Source organism: Callionymus lyra, chromosome 7 (assembly GCF_982586985.1).
Source record: "Callionymus lyra chromosome 7, fCalLyr1.hap1.1, whole genome shotgun sequence".
Taxonomy (NCBI): domain Eukaryota; kingdom Metazoa; phylum Chordata; class Actinopteri; order Syngnathiformes; family Callionymidae; genus Callionymus; species Callionymus lyra.
Window position 1 is genome coordinate 8669439 of NC_141824.1, and position 19851 is coordinate 8689289.

Sequence of the window (19851 nt, forward strand, 5' to 3'; positions counted from 1 at the left end):
CATAATCCATTCGTTGATGTGTAAGATTTCCAGCTGAGGGAGGTCAGCGTCTGCTCAAGTGCTCGACTGTCATTTTGAGTCCATGATGGGAATCTAACGAGTGGAGACACTAAATGTTCTGGAGACAACACTGTTTATGTGAGAGGTCGACTCAAAGAATGATTCTTGGAAATGATGCTCACGGCTCCGCCTCAGCCACACTTTCTAATTCTAGTGTGGAATGAGCTGTGACACACTTTATTGCAGCTCACACACTCGGAATAACAAAGTAGCTCACACTGAAACACACCGGTGTGAGACGGCAACACAACCACGGTGCACACATTGCAACACAAAAAATACATTGTAATGTCCTGAACATTTGACTTGTGTTGATAATTTCAGTTCATTTGTTGTTGAATCTTCTGAGAGTTGAGAGATTTGACCTTTTTTCTAACAAAATAATGCACAAAATGATAAAAACATTTAAATAAAAATGAACAAAATGAGTATTTGCAACATTTTTGATTATCAACTGGATACTTGTGTATATTGAAGAATATGTTTGTATGCTTGTGTATAAAGTGACTACAACTCTTTGTGTTTTTTTGTAGTTCCAGTAAATGTTGTAAAAATACTTCTGAATCTTCAAGAACAATTAACAAGCAACGCATCATGAATCGACCAATCAGAAGGATTTGTTTGTCGCCTGTAAAGAGTCGTGTGTGGAGATGATCTGATGAACTCTGGACGGTTCAGATACGACTCATATTTACTGACACACACTTCCTTCTAAACACATGATAACATTATATTGTGCAGAAAGTTATTCATCCAGACACACAAAAAAGTACCAAAACAACAAAATGTAAATGATTCACACATAAGTGTGTTGGTTACAAGTTTAGTTGTAAAAAACAAACTTTTCTTCTTTGTTGTTTTGCAACAACAAATAAATATTCAAAAGGAGCAGGAGGTCAGTGCAGTTTTACTGATTCTTTCACGGTATTTATTCACAACAACTTCTGAATAACAATCATTACCAGAAACAACAGCTTATAAAGTTTGTTTTAGTTTCCTTGTCTGTCGCACTTTTACGTATTTTCCCCATTTACATATAGTATTTTTTGTTGCTATTTTTATATAGTTTACTAATACTTACTGGATTTAGACGGTGTTTTCTGCTGTCAATTAATTACTTATTGTACTTATAAGTACTTGTTGATTTGTTGAATACTCTTGATTACTGCTTAGTTTTTGTGAATTGTAAGAATATATTTATTTTATTTTTATTTGCAAACTAATTTCTGTTTTTGAGTTTCCTGCTGTCAACATGAAGCTAATTGTATTAAATATTCTGCATCATTGTTCGTACAACATTTAAAAGTGAGTCAATCCACTGAATGCACTTGAAATATTCAAGACACAAAAACACTGAATTTAGTTTGAAATAAATCCAGCTTCACACACATAACAAAAAGTAGAAACTGATTGAATAGAATCATCTTCTCTCATCAAAAGCAGGTGGAAATGTTCAAGAATGAATGCCAAGTGTAAAATATCATCTGGAGCCACTTTAGTGCTAAATAATAAAAGTCTATTTGAAGCTAAGAAGTCTTTCTTTGTGACAGTTCAGGGTCTTTGGAGGCTCCGAGAAGAAATCCACAGAGGAGGTAAAATGTTGAGCAGAGAAGTGTGACATGTTTTCAGCCTCAAAGCTCCTTCATTCTGTCTCCACGCTTTCTTTTTGCTTCAGGAAAAGTAGCAACAGGTGATAGAAATGTTCAAGAGTATGTGACGTGTCATTTTAACGTGACAGGTTTGATAGAATAACAGGACCTTGGGTCAAAAACTACACGTCTGTCAATAAATGCAACATCCATCAACATTGACGTTTGGAACATTATTTGTCAACAACTTAGATAAAGTTTCCTGAAACACATCAATGCTCGTGTGGAACATAAATCAAGTTGGAGTCGAGAAGATTGAACTGATGATCAACTGAACCAGACGATGTTCAGAAGCCGTTGAACCAAAGTTGGTCCAATTAAATCTCAGAGTTTCTTCAAAATGGACTTAAAATCAACTTAACAAGAAGGATCTGTCTCGCCTGCAGTTGATACAGAACTCTGCAGCAAGAATTCTGACCTGCTCTAGTAGAAGAACTCACATTTCTCCGATCCTTAAGCGCTTTGTGACCCTGGTCTTGAATAACGCTCAATAAATAGTAATTACTTACTTATTTACTTAAATTAAAGACCTAACCGGTGGTTTTGGTTTGAGTCTGAAGTTCTATCGTGTTCGTCCAGTGAGTTGGTAGATTTTCAAAGCCGAGCTATACTTCATGACATATTCACAATCTTCAATGATTTGTGATGGAAAATAGCAAAAATGTTAAGATTTGTACTGTTTAATGTATTTTTTAATCCTTGCTTTGATTGATTTTAAGACATGTGTTGTTATCAATAATTACAAATCAATAAGACTTTAATACTTTTTTTCCATTTCATATAAGAAAAAAACGGTGACATTAGAGCATTTATACGTTTCTTGTTCAGCCTGTTGTCTGTTAGGCTTCATTATCTGGAGTCATAGAAGTTGTTAGAATGGAACGACATTTGGAAGCAAAGATGATTTACTGTGAGCCACAGAAACACACAAGAAAACCATCAACTCAGCAGCTTTAAATGTTATTAGAGACGACAGGAAAGTCAATAAAAACAGTAAAGAGTCAGGATCAGTCGCTCTATTAGGTTCCTCTGACAGAAAAGAGACAGAATGTGGAAACTGAGATATTTACTGGCTGAGGAAGTATAAAGATGTCGCTTAAATAACAAACTTAAATAACGACAAGCTTTAAACTTGTAATAAATGAACTATTTACTAGAGATATTAACCAACATTACAAGTTTAAAAGTGAATAAATTAACTCTTCTTTACACATGTACACACTGTAGAGTAATTATTATTATTTACCTTTTAACTAGAACATCTTCTGCTGGAGCAACAACATCAGAAAAGTCGTGACAAAGTGACTTTAAAAAGTTCTCTGTTCCATTTCTCTCCACCTTCAGTCGACGTGATGACAACTCTGGGGATTGTGACGCACACATGTCGTAGATTCTAGAAGCTGCTGTTAAATTTAGAAATGTGTGTCACCAACTATCCATGGCTCTGTTGTAACTACCTTTCCTTCCTCGTGTCCAAGAACACAGTTGGAGCATCAACTTTGAATCAGGAAGTGATAACAATGGATAACACACTGATGATGATGATGAAGATAAAGTGAAGAGGAAAATAAATGTTGCAGCTTTGTTTCCTTCAACGTTTCTTTTATTGGCTGCTTCTACTAAAGGTACATTTTGTTGGACAAATAATGATGAATTAAAACCTTAATATTCTTAAGTACTCTCGTAAAAACAAAGACACTGTTCCTGTGAACAACATCTCAGAAAATAAAATCCCTCAAACCCTTGTAGGAGCCAAGATCTCAAGCTGGCAACCACAGATTGATAATTTGTTTTTGCTCTTTTCAATCATTAGATCGTTTATTTAAAGCTTAGTCTTATGTGAAATGAACATTTTGTAGAAAGACTGAAGTACAAATTAAATCCAATCATCCTAAATAATCACAAAGTCCATGTTTTTAAAATAATGTTTTCAAGCAGAACATTCTGTAACTGCAGCACATTTATCTAAACCATCAACGTCCAGGTCCATCATGGTGGAGGTTCTAACACGACTCTGGTGTATTTGTGTGAAAAAATAAAAGGCAGAAAATCACATAATGTGCTGAAAAGAGTGATGAGTCTGGACAAAAGGAAACAGGAGAAAAGAATGAAGATGAAATGATTGATTCCTTTTCTGTCGCACAAAAACATATTGACAACAAAACAGTGACTGTAGTTTGTTTCAAAAGAGACAAGATTGTTCTGGTTAAGAAGGAGACAATTAATGATATTTTTTATGGCCGTCAGTGAAACAAGATGGAAATAATGCTCAACGAACCCTTCGAGCCAACAATGTAATTCAAATTAACAGGTAATTTATTGTTAATTGATTGTAATAAACGCTAATGAAAGAACCATCTGCTGATCTGCAGTCGAGTCCTGAGATGAGCTGAGATCTAACAAGACTGGACAGACGTGGACATGAACAGATCAAACCTGCTGTGATATGAGACAGAGGACTTTCCTCTTCAGCTTCAGATCTACTCTGAGATGTAAAGATCTGATGATGAGTTTAAAATGTAGTGTGAGCTGAGATCGAGAAAAAAAAAGTTCAACCTTCGTGACATTCAAGAGATTCTTCCTGGAAACCCTGATGATCTAAAGAGCCTCGAACATGTGTCGCCTGGAACTTTGCATTTGAAATGTTTTTCACTTTCAGAAGCTTCGAAAGATCTTTTTTGACCATTTTACCTCCGAGTGTTTCCTCTCCTGGAGTGAGTGTCGACTCACAGGACGACACGAGACACGAACATTCACAGATAAACTCCAGGAAAAATCCTGGCAGGGAAGAAATCTAATTGACCTGGAAAATAAATCCATGCGAACTAAAGGGAATCGAGTGGAAGCAACGTTGTCAGTCAAAGAAGAGACAGATGTTGATGAAGCATGACAGCAAATGAAAAATAATTCATGAATCAAAAAAACACATATTGTACAAGTGTGTTCAAGGTCGGATGTTTCAGATTCAGTTTCAGTTCATTGTGAGTCAGTCATTGACTTTTAGAAAACAAATAATGAAGATAAATTTCACTTTAATAAACCGCTTTTTTTTAATTTCAAAGATATTATTGCTCAAGTTAAAAAAAAGCCTTTTTCCAAACAGAAAAACATTTAACCTTATTTGTCCATCTTCACAACATCATGATTTATTACATGGACGTGTTTAAATCTCAGTTCGTGAAAACAAAAACAAAAACAATTATTTGACCTCATTGGTCATTTTAGAAGTAGTTCGAACTGAAAAGACACAACGACGTAAAAATGCACACATTGAGCCAAATGAAGGGAAATTATCCAAATGAATTTGAATTTGTTGAATTAATAAAAATTATTTTTCAAGCCACAAGTCAACATTATTGCCAGAAATCCCAACATGCATTGCGTCTGCTTGACTCTTCACTAGTAAATCTATTCTTTAGGGTTATGACCTTCATCACTTCATGTGATCGACTGGATTTGTGTGGAAGTTGATTCATGTTTCTAAGGTGAACAATAAAGTTACTTGTGTTTAAGATAAGATAAGGAACAGAGATTATCAGCGTCAACAAGAGACAATAAAGATAAATTCACTCTTACTGTCTGTAGATCTACAGACGACATCATCAAACATCAACAACACAAACTTCCAGCTTTGTGTGTGTTTTCTTTCCCAGTGATTCCATTTCTTAACTTTCCTCTGTTGTTTTTCCTCTTCCATTGTATCTGTTACAAGCTTCCAGGAAGAACAATATTGTGGAGAAAACCACAAACATCACATTTGGTTTCAAACATGTGTCGCATTTCTTAAATATATTTCCACGACTCAGAATAACTACTTATATGATCCTGAGTCTGTCCATCATCGAACCAAGACTTAGTTTGAACAATGTTTACATTATCATCATCATTTTCCTGCAGTAAAAGTCAAGAGGTAGCTGTCGTTGTGTAGTTCTACTTACTTTTCAACACACCTGCTCACTTTCTTGTGTTAGTTGTAGAAGTTTCTTTCACCTGCTGCCTCACTGAGCCTCATATATTGCTATTCCAACACTTCTCAAAGACACGCTTTGTCATTTCTTTTCACATTATTCAAAGTCCTTCATACATATTTATGAGGCTCAAGATAGTGAAGGTGGCAGAAGAAAGTGAAGACTTTCTACTCACACGTCAAAATAACACCTAATGACACAACAGTCATTATTCTGAGAAAAAACAGAGAATCCTGGGAATTCTAATTGAGAACATATTGTTCCCGAGACGAAAGACGGCGTCGAGTCGGCAGATGATACTTTTACCATGTGACCTCCAGCATAAATAAAGTGTCAATGTATGACAAATATACACTTCAGGTTGAGATCAGTGAAGTTATTAAAACACTCTCAGCTCAATAGTCATGTTTAGTTGAGTCTATATTAGTCTGGATTCATGTTTCTTAATCTTAGCAGTGGAACCTCTTTACGCTTTTATTATTGACTCCATATAGTTCGTTTGATTCATCCTAAAAAACTCTTGAAAATGGTTCATGTTGTAGTTTTGAAATGATTTTATTTGAAGTATTGTTGAAGATAAAAACTCTCCAGTCGAAAGCTTATCTCCTGTATTGATCTACAGTGACTGGCAGAAGGATATTGTCCTTCTTTCCTCAGGATCTGAACCACATACTGTGACATGAAATCATTTATCTTCAGTGTCAGAACCTCGGATCAATATTCTTCTAACAGCTGCTCGGTGTGAGTTCGACTTTAAGTGCCAGACACAAGAAACTGAATGGAGATAATAAAATAATGATTATATTTAAGTGAGAAGAAAACTACAAATATTTCCATCAAATCATTTGAAAACATCTCAGGAAGAATCACAAGAATCTAAGATGAAAACAGAAATTTGATCTGATTTAAAATCATGAAAACAATTATTTTAACACTTGTTTTCTTGTTGATTTAATGGATTTAAATGTACTTAATGTACATTTGTTTGGACAATAATACTTTTAAAAACAAACTCAAGCTCAAACAAGTTTAATTCAGGAGCTGATATCTTGACTTTTACCATGATTTTCTTGATAATAACTTCTTACATCAATATCTCTGACATTGAACTGACAAAAACATTGCTTTTAGACGGAACTTGTTTTATTTTTCCGTCACACAGAAGTAACTACTTGATGAATAATCATTGTTTTCGATGAACAGCATCGATATAATCATGAATTCTAAAAGTGTTTTCATGCTGGTTTGAGTAAACGCTTCTTCACTGACGGACTAAAACCTCCAGTAAATGACATGAGCAGGTGGTCAGGTTTCACAGGAGTCCATTAAATGACACCTGGGAACATTTGCACATTTAAATATGTAAGGTTAACATATAAGATCAACATCTGCTCATCATGTTTCTTTTCAGTGCCACAGCTGTGAAACCCTCCACTGACAATACACAACATATGGAGACAAACAAAACAAACACAAACAGGTTCATTGTTGTGAAATAATTCACCGACGAGCTGCCAAGATGAAAAAAAACACTAAGTAATAAAGTATTAAAAGAACACATGAGAAAAAACAACCTATAAAAATGTTAGACGTAATAGATTCAATTTACACCTCAGTTTCAAAGAGCACTCAGACACAAAAACATAATAAAAATAAGATCAACAAACAACTATAAACTGAGACCAGTTAACAGGAAGAAATGTTTAGAAAAATCAAGGAACAAAAACGGAACATATTTGGTAAATAAACAGCACGTTCAACATGTAATGATGTCACTTGTATATATAAATAATCTATAAATAATATGATGTATATAAAACTGACAATGACGTGAACTATTTAACGTAAACATTAACAAAACATGAAGCCACACAGTCATTGAACAACAAATATTCCTGACATTAATGATATATTTCAAGCTAAAGTGTAACATGTTGGTGTTTCTTCTGTTTCTTTTCTTTCTTGTAAGTAAGTGAGTAAGTCGTTTATATTTGTAGAGTGCTTTACTAGACCAGGGTCACAAAGCGCTTAAAAAATAAAAAATATATACACTAAAAAGATGAAGATAACACCAAGAAAAACACAGGCGTCCCAGAAAATCAATACAAGACACTACACTGTCATTAGAGCAGAGGTCGGTTTCTTCTCGTCGATTTACGAGCTACTTAAGTCTGAGCTGAAAACTATTATACAGTTGGAGACGAGACTGTGATGGAGTCACTTCTCTCCTCCAGCATCCTTGTCCTTTTCAACCTTTTTGAAAGATTATTTTTCTTTCATGGTTCACTGAAGGCTCAATAACATCTATTGATGAATGAATGTAAACATGCTTCGTACTGGAATTTTTATTTACAATGAATCTATGAAACATTTGTTCAGTTGATAAATGGTTTGTTTTCCTTTTTAAAATAAAATAAATTAAATGAAAATGTGTCTGTTGTTTAATCTCCTGTTGGTTAATTTAGATTAATTTGTTATATTTGGGGGTAAAGTTCATTTTAATGTAATTATTTTATTACTGTGATCAGAATTATTTTCATAATTAAAAGGGGATTCACATAAATATTGATAAAGTGAATTTTGTGTTTCTCACTTGTTTCAAACTGTGCAACATTAATTGTCAATTTTGATTAAAAATACCTGATTGATGTCTGGGATGATAGAAGGCAGCGAGCCAATAAAAACAAAGCACCACCAAGAGACCAGTGTTGTTTAAAGGATAAACAAACGCTTCAAGAGTCTTTACACACGTTACAAACTAGGTTTTCTCCTGTAAATGTTTTCAGTAAAAGCTGGTTTTATATTGCAGGACTTTGGTGTTTTCTCTTGTGAACAGTTAAAGCTCTGAATTATTCTAAAGCAGGTTTTTTACTTCCTTAAAAATGGAAAATATTGCTTCAACTACAGAATATAATCTGTAATGTGCAGAACTTTTATTGCTACCAATTTGACAATTAAATGTGATCAGAGATTTATTTCATAAAGTAGAAGTAAAGACAGTTGAAATTATTGTTATAATTATTTAATTTTAAATACTTAAACAAAATCACTGTTGAAACTTTATAGTTGTGTTCACGGCACCAAAAGCCGAGAAACAAAGAATTAAATGGGGAAAAATAAAAGCTTGGAATTATTTAACATAAGTTTCTTATAACCTTGAGCTGGTGTGATCAGTCAACGTGTAAAAGATAAAAACCTCAGGATCCAGAAGCTACTTTGTTTTTCTATTATTCATAAGTTATGATCCAGAGAGTTTTGCTTTAGATTCCAAGTGTAAACCGACTTAATGTCTCCAATCAAGGACGTCTGTCGTCTCGTATTAAGGTTTTGTTATGAAAAAACAAAAACCTGATACACTTGCAGAGAAGAATCTAACTATTACTTTAATAATGTTATTTATACATATATTTACTGTAGTTTGAGTGTCCATGAGAAACTGATTTATAGAAGGGATTGATGGAGTGAGTGATGGTGGATGAAGCTTTAGGAAACATTGTTACATTTATTTTACATTTTGTATAAATGAATAAGTGGAAAACTGGAAAGGATTCCAGTGAGATTACATGATATTGCTGTTACACTTGTGACACTAGGCAGAGCCAGCAATTATATTTTCAAACCTAAGTATAGATGCTTTAACGGTGATTCACCTACTCATTAGTTTGGTACTAATACCTAGTAAATGTTACCAATTATTATATTATAAGAAGTTATACTACATTATAGTCAAATGAAAATCTAAAATCCATACATTAATATACAGTTCATTAAACATGTTTTCATCGACATCAATAACAAGAAGTAGATATACAAGAATGTATTACCATAAATAAATATATTCTAAACACGTATGTGCGTCTGCTCTGTGGGTCAAAAGTACCAGATTAATGTCAGGTTAACATTTCCCTGAAAGTAATACAGAAATAACAAGAACTTTGACACGTATCACGCTGGAAAATATCATGTTCAACAGATGTTGGAAAACTCTCAGTGACACGTTGACATTTTGACATTTTAATTTAAAATTCAAGCTGTTGCTTCTAGTGGTCAAATGTTCCCTGGTCTTCACAACAGTGTGAGCAGAAATCTACACCAGGAATCTCACAGATACTACAGTGGAATTAAATACCCATTTTGAAAAGTAGAAATGTCTGAATAATACATTTTAAATTGAAATACATACGATTTTAATGAAAGAAATACAGAGGTTATTACCAACAGCTACTGAGAAAATTACATTTTATCATCAGTCTTGTAAATGTAAGAATATGTTAATATCTCAATATCCATTAAACCTGTTGAGTTCTTTGCTCTTCGTCTTTCATAAAACCTGGAACATCTTTGATCAAAGTGTGACTCACTCTCTGATTGTAAAGAGTCCATTACCTCATCAACACTGACTTCACATTTGAGATTATGCAGCATTTGCACAGATGTCTCTTGACGTTGAGGTTCAGTAGAACATTTGCAAGTCGTGCCGACATGGTCTCGAGCAAAAGATAGTTTTAAATCCCTGTGATTGATTTGCTCTCCATTTGCTCACTGGAGAAATGATGTTCATGCTGTGGATGATTTCAAGAGTATTTCACATCCCAGTACAGTTGCAAATATGAAAACACCTCGACATGAACTTCATCTGCAGAAAAGAGGCGTCGATAAAAGACAAATCCACGTCTAAATGTTTCTATTATGAACTTTAATTTGATGAAACAGTAGATTTTTCTTCATTTCTACAACATGTCCATCATCAAATCTACCTGGTATGATTTATTACAGTTGGTCATGTTCCCTGCATTACCTTGAGATTTCAATTTCACCGCGAGAGGAAACACAGGAAGCTTCCATCAGTCAGAAGCAAACACTTGGAAAGTGACAGCTGATGTTTTACCGCCGACAGCGACAGCATCAATCAAACACAAAGCTCAAGCAAAAGTGTCATTGAGCTGATGTCGAGCGCGGCTGTTTCATCATGAGTGCAGTCGAGCCGCGACAGTGAAGCCTTAATATCACTAATGTTGGTCGAGATCATCACGTCAGGAAAATGATTCTTTGACTTTCATGACTTTGATCTTATGTATAAATTAAACATTAATTAAAGAAGCAAATAACTTTAAATGTCTATCAGTGGATAGAGTTAATTATATTTATTATGATTAATAATAATCATAATAAATACTACTTATATATATATATTATATATATATATATTATATATATTATATATTATATAAGTATTGTGTAAAATCACAGCATTTGAATTGATTATTATTCCAGTTTGTACATAGTTTAGGTCAATGATGTCAAAGTCAATCACTCAAGTGTCTCAACATCTTTGTAGCATTTTAACTCAAGAGCTGAAAAAAATATTTATTTATCAAACTGTCAACAGGAAGTTGAATCTGTTCAGTGAAACAATTTCGACAAATGAATTTTGATATTTTCTTTTCAAATTATCTTAAACTATCTTTATAGGTGAAATATCAACATGAACATTAATCAACTTAACATTCATCTTAACAAGGATTTTAAGAACATTTTAAGACAAAAGCATTCGAGTTGAATACTAACAGAATTGTTACAAAATGTTAAAAATGTAGCTTCACAAAAAGTAAAACTATCAAACTTTACTTTGATTTTAATTTAACTCATAATGTATGTTTGATAAAATACACCTGAAGAATATTTAACTACATGTATATCATTGAACTGGAAGGACGTGGTGTTTGTAAATGTATTGTGTTTATCTTTCTGTCTCACTGTGAGAAACACAAAAACATTTTATTACATTTTATTACATGTCAATCAAAGGTGTTTCTGTGAACAAAAGGGTCAGATTATCTACTTTCTACTTGTTTTTAAATATATAAAAGAGGTCAGTAGTTTCATGCATGTTGTCATGTGGATTGATATTAACTTCTTCCTCAACTATTACAACTAGTCATCTGGTTTCATCCATATTACCCTTTTTATATTAACTCAACTCCCCTTATTATCATAAAAATATTTATTGATTAATGAAAAATAAAACTACTAGCAGCCACCAAAGCATATTGAATGGATCACAAACGTAAAAACAAATAAACAACATAATAAATCGCTGATGTGAGAAAAGAGAAAGACATTAAAGAAAACAAAAGAGCAGCTGGAACATAATAACTTCTCAAACTCTGCCTTTTAACTGATGATATTCCATTTAATCGACATTTGATTGTGTTTGAACGCGAGTATAAATATCACAGTAACGACAACAACAGATGATAAAAGCTGCTCTTGTCGCCCACATGTTGAAGATAATGAGAAACATAAAGAGTCGTCACTAGAATCATTGTGTGACTGATGCAGGCTTAAGGTCTGTTTTATTTCCTGCACAAGATTATTAGTCGATCACAGACTTCTGTTCAGACTCACTGATGCCAGAGCAGCTTTTAACACAAAAGTCATATATTACCCAGAGACTCATCCTACAGAGAGAATATGAGCCGACAGTCACTGAAATGTTAGACTTTATATTAGATGCTGTAAACAAATCTCAGTAAACAAAGCGTTTGCAGGCTTTAGTTATTAAATATATTTATATATTTTTTATTTTCAACAACATTGATCGTTGATACAATTTGTTATTGTCCATTACATATAAGACTCTTCAATGTTTTAAGCTTCATATCGTGAAAAATAATATTACTAAATATTACTTTATGTGTTGTAAGAAATATTAGTGAAACTACCACAAGTGGGAGGAGTCAATCCAATCTTATCATTGCTCTTCTGCAACTTTATGATGTTACATATATTATATAGTATTCATGCTTCACCATTTCCTGAAATCATTAAATAAATTAGAATTTGTTCAAACAAATTAATAAGACTTTTGTGATTCTTAAAAAATAACAGTATTATGTTGTAGATCCAAGTTTATTTACCTTTATTCAAAATTAACTGACTAAATATTTACTAGACAGTTAAGTTATTTTTTTATTCAGTTTTTAACCTTTTAAAGCAGGAAAATAAAACAACTGTATTATATGTTTTCTGTTAATTAAATAAAAAATTTAAAAAAACTTCCACTGAAGTAAAATATGAGTAGAAATGGTGAAGCTCGATTAAACAACGAGATAATAAGCAGATGTTTCTCAACAGTTTGATGTTGGTTTATTTAATGCCTATAACAACCAGTAAGTCATTTATTTCTGAACATCTTTTAAAAATCTACGTCTTCATGGTGAATTAAACTCTTCTTTACCTCCCTCTGTTCTTACATTTAAATAGTAGTTGCTGCTATATTCTATGTTAGTACAAATGAAACAAGAAAAAATAAAATATCAAGTATATGAGCAATGAAAAAAAAGGTCAGATGTGAGGTCAGAGGTCAGTTCAACAGACCAGTGGGATGAAGGATCAGAACCACTCATGGTTTACCTTCATCTGAAGTCATATCGTGGAGGCAGGAAGTGTTAAAACCTTCACAGTGTTGAACATGAAGTTAGAAACGGTGAAGCCTTTAAAAGGTGTTTACTACACGTCAGGTAAAGAATCCTCTGAGAGGAAAATCCCTCGACACAACGTTTTCAGGCAATTGAGTCCGACAGGTAAACGTGGCCGGATCAGTGGAGCAGAAACATGGAGTTAGTCAGTGGAAGAAGATCCTCTGAGGTATGTCTGTGGACAAGATGGTTCCTCAACATAGGTTTCACATCTTGAGCCTTTTTCTTTCTCCTGGTAACAAGACTGATGTGTTTGCAGGTCAAACTGTCAAATTACATTTGTGAAGGTTTATATAAGATTCACTTGCACAGTTGTTGCTTTGATTAAAGCAGTAATACATTTAGGAAGAAGTGTTTGTGTATTTATTTAATATAGTTTCATGAAGCAGTTCAACTGTGTTTATCTCAGGAGGTGGAAGCAAAAAAACACATCATTCAAAGAGACATGTTTGAGAGCAGTGACATCTAGTGGACTCTTAAAGAACTGATACTGCTTCATGAAGCTTCATCGAACCATCAGTGATGAACACAAACTATTTTACACTGATAAACCAACTGAGGTTATTTGTTCATGTTCATGTGGTCACGACCAGGTCATGGGTTCAACACCTCGTCTTCATTCTCGTCTCTGTTCTCGCTGACCTTGAAACTGTGACATTTTCCTCTGAACTTTTTCATCGTCTTGTGAAGGATTATGAACATTTAAATGAAAAAAAAAAAAAAACTTTTTCAGAAGCAAAATAAGATGCAATTTTTCCTAAATAAACAGCTTATAGTTAAATGAGTGACACGTCACCAGTTATTAGATCTTTCTGTCACTTCAAAGACGTCATAAAGTAAATGACTTTATTTCATTCATTCATTCAGTGAACTTTCTATAACTTGAGAATAAAATACATGAGAAATCATATGTTAAGAAATAAAATACCTCCTTCTAAAAGTTCATGATCCTCTGTCATGGTGGGTTTTAACCTCCACTACAATGATCTACTGAAGGACATAAAAGGTTCTATAGTTCATTATGGAGAAGCTTGTTGAATTAATTCAGTCATTTATTCAGACAAAAGAGAATCTTGACCATGAGCTCAGACATGATGGAGGATAGAAGATGATAGATGGTCGACTTAATTGATGGAAATTATTCAACATCATATATTTATAATTTAATGGGCTTGTGTGAGAGTCTTTAAAATCAATTATGGATTTTTATTGAAATACTGAGAGCTGCATTTATGTCCATCGAGGTTAAACATGGGTCACATGATCATTCAGTCAAAATAAAGTGTCATCATCACTGATGGTTATGAACCTTCATGTGTTGGTTTTAAAATGACAACGTCAGACAAAAAGGTGAAGTGTGGACGTAAAGAAACATTATTTTAAAAGATACATTTCTTTGCACCATCACTGAACTAGAGAGTCGTGGTCGGACGTTAATAACCGATGAAAGATTTCCAATTAAATCTATTTCTGCTGCTTCAGATATTATTCGCTATTTTTCATAGATTTTCTATTTTAACACTTTTACGTCCAAGACTGAGAGAATCAACACTGAGTCATTGTCTTCATCACAGTTAACTGCTGCTGCTAAGTAGCTGTGTGTGTGTGTGTGTGCGTGCGTGTGTGTGTGTGTCTGACATTTCCCTTCATTTCATGGTTTAATAATGTTATTAAAGTGATGAATTACAGTGAGTTTAGTTTAATAAATCACATTATTTACAATAAAACCCTTGTGGTCTAAACAGTGACTTGGAAGCCTGACCTCTGACCTGTGTTGTGATTCGTCAGGTTAGTCAGAGTGTGTGTGTGTGCGGTTCAAAGTACACAAAAGCAAATGGAGAGCAGCAGTAGTTGCTGCCAAACATGTTTTCAGGTCAGAAGATCTTGTGGAAGTTGATGATTCTCTGACCTTCTTTCTCAGGCTGTGTTTTTCCTGGAGTTAGACACAAACAAACTTCCTCCTGTTCAGTGTTTTTTTTTTATCTCATATTTTATCTGCAAGTTTAAAAACATGTCATTTTTTTGGTCCTCTGTTCTCAAACTTGGTCATGTCACCAGTCGTTCTGCTGCTTTAATTGTTCATCTTGAAAATGTATTTATTTTTAAATATTTGTATTCACTTAAACATCACTGCAAGTTTACTTGAAGCACATTTTAGTGTAAAAAATGTAAGTGAACAATGTGATTAATAAGAATCACAACTTATCACAGTCATTGTGACTAAAACTATATCTGTATTGAAAAATAGTTAAATTAATAATTTTAAAATACATTTTTAAATTAATAAAATTCTGTCGCACATGTAGTCACTGTCATTTCAGGGAATGAATCCTCGATTATCATCTGCATATGAGGTTCTCTGTCCAAGTGTTTATTGTGAAGAACAAACACATTTGTCAACAATAGCCAGAGTTCTTGATAACAAACATTTTCTACAGTTGTTTTGTTTTAGAATAACCATGACATTATAAATGACAATATACAATATATAAATCAGTGTATCTGAGGGATTGTAGCTCGACTGTTGTGCAGTTGCCACGTACTGCATGTGTATTTATATTAATGTATGTATTTTCCTGTGAACTTCAAAAAGTATTTTCAGTATTTCAGCCATATTTTAAAAAACATCTTTGACCCGCTGCTGTAAAGAAGTGATCACATGGTCAGATTCTCCAGGCGGGTCATCTAGGAAAAGTTGTTTAAAGCTTTGTTAAAATATTACATAAATAGTTTTACTGCAAATATGAGAATAATATCAAGAGGTTTAAATATAAACACTTAGCAATCAGACAAAAATGTAGAATTTAAAAATGTCTCTTGAATGTAAAACGTTAGAAAATGATGCACGACTGATATAAACTGACTTTTACTATTAAATCAACAAATCACAAACTGAGACTTTTCTGAATCCATCACAGACGTTTAAACATCAACAATGATGACGTGAAACTAGTAGCAGTTAAATATCTTTCAGTTCTGACAAGTTGCCTCTACTTGACTCGACCTCTCTGGGAATCAATGACACATTTAATCAAGTGTCCGCGAGGGAATGTCTTCAGTGAGGTCAGAGGTCATTGGTGTGGGTCAGAACCTGACAGCCATGATGAGTGAGCACTAATGGACCTCCAGGTAAGAACGTTAATGAACAATGTTCTCAAAATAGATTGAAGGTTCTGTTGATGAAGCCTGACGGAGCTAGAAGAACATGAGGTGCTTTAAAGGGTTTGAAGTCTCATAACTAAATGTGTTTCAGTGTTTTTTATTATTCAAATATTATTCAAATGTGCACTGATGTGAAAGTATATCGTGTCAACAAACAAGTTTGTTTTGAGTCACTTCACTGATCTGCTCTTTTGTTTACAGTAAATACTGTTTTTGAAAATCTCATGTTATGTCAGAAAAACAACTTATAAAAGAAACAGCTTCCATTTTATTTTTTACCCCAAAAAATATATCAGATTATTATCTATTTATACAACGAGTCAAACTGAGGTCAATCCAAGTGATTTCATGGTCGGTGGAAGGTTTGATCAAATCTAAAGATTCATGTTCACACTGATATTGTGACTGAAAGAATGCTAGTGTTTAAGATAAGATAAGGAAGAGATTATACAAAGACTTCTAATAACATCAGTGATCGGTGACAGAAAACGAAAACAGATCATTATTCTTGATCAAAGCTACATTTTTCTTCAGGTGATAGAAAACATGAAGTTCATGGAGGACATGAGGAGAAAGAGACGTAAACTCTGTCGTATCGATCGTCACAGATTCTCAACTCATGCTGACTCAGCACAATAGACCAGACACTGAAGGATCATTTAGTAAATCCTGCTTTGACTCAATATCCACAAACTTTCCTTTTGTGAGACGCAGTATGTTTTCTAAGTGTAATATCTCCGTGGATTGTTGTTCTCTGTCGGTCACTTCCACTTGTGCAGTCTCTCCTGACTCTGTCAGTGACTCTTGACCTTCAGACAACAGAGCTGCTGACCTCTGACCTGCAGCTCTAGAAGGATAAATGTCAAAGCTGCTCAGTTGGGACACGACATATGAACCGTTTCAGGGAAATGTGAACCAACAGTTAAAACCTGCAGCAAAGAAATAAAGCGGCTGAACTTGTGATGAAGAAAATAAAATACAACACAATAGATCCTCAATGTGAGCAGTTGTTTGAAGATTCTTGACAACGTTACACTGTAATAACAATGAAGTTAAACCACCATCTGAACGTTTCTCTCAGATAAGGATCGAGAGAGAATTAATCATCATAAACATCAGTTGAAACTCTTGAATAGCTGCAGCTTCTTTCTCTCAGAAGCTTAAACAAACATCATTGATGTTCACAGTGTAAATGTGAATCACTGAGATGAAGGAATGATACGAGGAGCTCCTTGTGAAGCTGCATCAGCTCCATCTCTGGAGTGGATTAACACGGTTATTACAGTTCAAAGTGAGGATCACACCCACATCTAAATGATTGTATTCGCTCTCATTTGTAAATAGAACAATTATATGAAGATAAAGATATTCAGTCGATAGTAAAATCACCAAATTTTAAATGACTGGATAAACATTTAAACATTCTTCAACCAACACTAAAGAAAAATAAAGAAGTTTGAATCATTTTCTGTTTTAATAAGTCTGTGATTCTAACAGTCTGGCAGGTGTTTATGTTGTGAGTCACAGACTTAAACACCAGAATACAGACAGGGTTCAGGTTAAGAAAAGTTAGTTTAAATACATTTTAAATGCTTCATAATATCATTTGAGATTTAAGATGAACTTCACAATTAACTAAAATTAAATAAAAACAATAACAACTTTTTTTTACAGGGTTAGGCACAATTTAACCCACATGTTTATTCTGACATAATAACTTTTTGGTTCAGTGAAAAACTATTTTTTAAAACACAACTTGCAGACTTTAAGACATAAAAAACAACAGTTAATCTTTCTTTTTTTTTTCCAAGTAAAATATTTCTGAAATGTAGTTTTACTTAACCTTAAGACATTTTAATACCAATTATGACCTTATGTTTAGATTCATGAATTTAATTCCCTTTAAGATTTTAAAGGATCCTTAGGAACCTGATCAAGACTGTTTTGTTCCTAAAAACAAACAAACATGTAAACCAAGAAATAAAATGAAACTTTGTTTGTGATCATTTTGTTGCAGAAAACCAGGTCCTGCTGGTTCAGTCATCGTGACGTTCAATTTCTAGCACTTTGATTTTTTATTTTTACCAGTCATGCCATTTTTTCTTAAATTCGTTTTTCAGTAAAACAAAAATGTGTTGACATTGAATTGGCCTTTTGTGCTTTATTTAAATACCACTACACATTCAGCCAGAAACTGTCAATCATGACAGATGTAATAACTAGACGTGAACTTCACATTCGCTCTCGTCATCTTCAGCCGTCGAAGAAAACATGTTCATGAACAGAAGGAAATGTTTTTCTACCAGATGACACCTGAGAACATTTGTCAGGTGAATATCATCAGTGAATGAACCAGGTGAGGGGGGGGGTCTGGATGTAGTGTTTGTGTTGAGAGATTAGAAAGATTCTCTACACAAACATATGGAGATGAATAAAGTACATCGCCATGGTAACCTGGTGATTATGTTCCAGAGTGAAATACATGTTGTTGAATAACATGTGTGTTTGAATGAAAGACATCATGAACAAAACCATCTACACAACCAGATAAAGAACAACACACACGTGGAAGTGACTTAAACAAACATCTCTGCACTGACTCAACTCCAGCCACACCTACAGCCATAATCCACTTCCTCACTTCACAGCGTCATCTTCCTGCTTCATGATCCATGAAAGCTACATTGTAGGTTCACGTCCATGTTACCAGTGTTGCATTAGAAGCTCATGCTGAGGAAGGTTTGTCGTCACGTCTGGATACACTTTGAACGTGAAACTGCAACACAATCATCGACTGGTAAAATGTCTCTGAAGCGTAGAGAAGGAAGAGTTGGTTCACACAGAGGTGGATTTATGGATGAAAACATGTAGCAGGTCCAGTCATTACATCTGGATATGTCAGGTGTTACAAAAATGGAGGGAAAACTTCACGACACATGAGGTCTTGCATCAGTAGCTTCTGTTATGAATGTTCTTCTCAAGCTCTTCCCTCTGATCACGAGTAAATAACTTCAATGAATATAAAGTGACAAAAGTCACACTGGAAGAAGTGAATAAAAAAAGAAAGTACAGTCTCGTAAAATATTCATCACCTTGAAACAACATTTTATTTTATTTTCTAATGAAATCCAAAACACCCTAAGAGCCCCTTTAAGTTGAAACAATGTATAAATATTTGTATTTTTCAAGGTGTATTCCATGAGTCTGTATCGGCAAGAATGTTGTGATACGATAAGTCTCACAATTCAGGGTCAACGATACAATACATTGGGATATAATGTGATACTGTAGTAACAAGGATTTATTTATAGTATTGTCAAGTACTTGACTCTGGTGTTGTAAAATGTACAGACCACATGACTGTTGACGAAGTCGTAACTGCTTTTATTTGTTTTCAAACCAAAATATGTCCAAACATCGGAATGGACTGTATCCTCTCATCCTCAGTCTTGCCAGGATCTTTTTGAATTTTACTGTTGCTTTAGCTGTGGAGGTCGAAATAACTGCTGCCATGTAGTGTCCAGAGGTTTA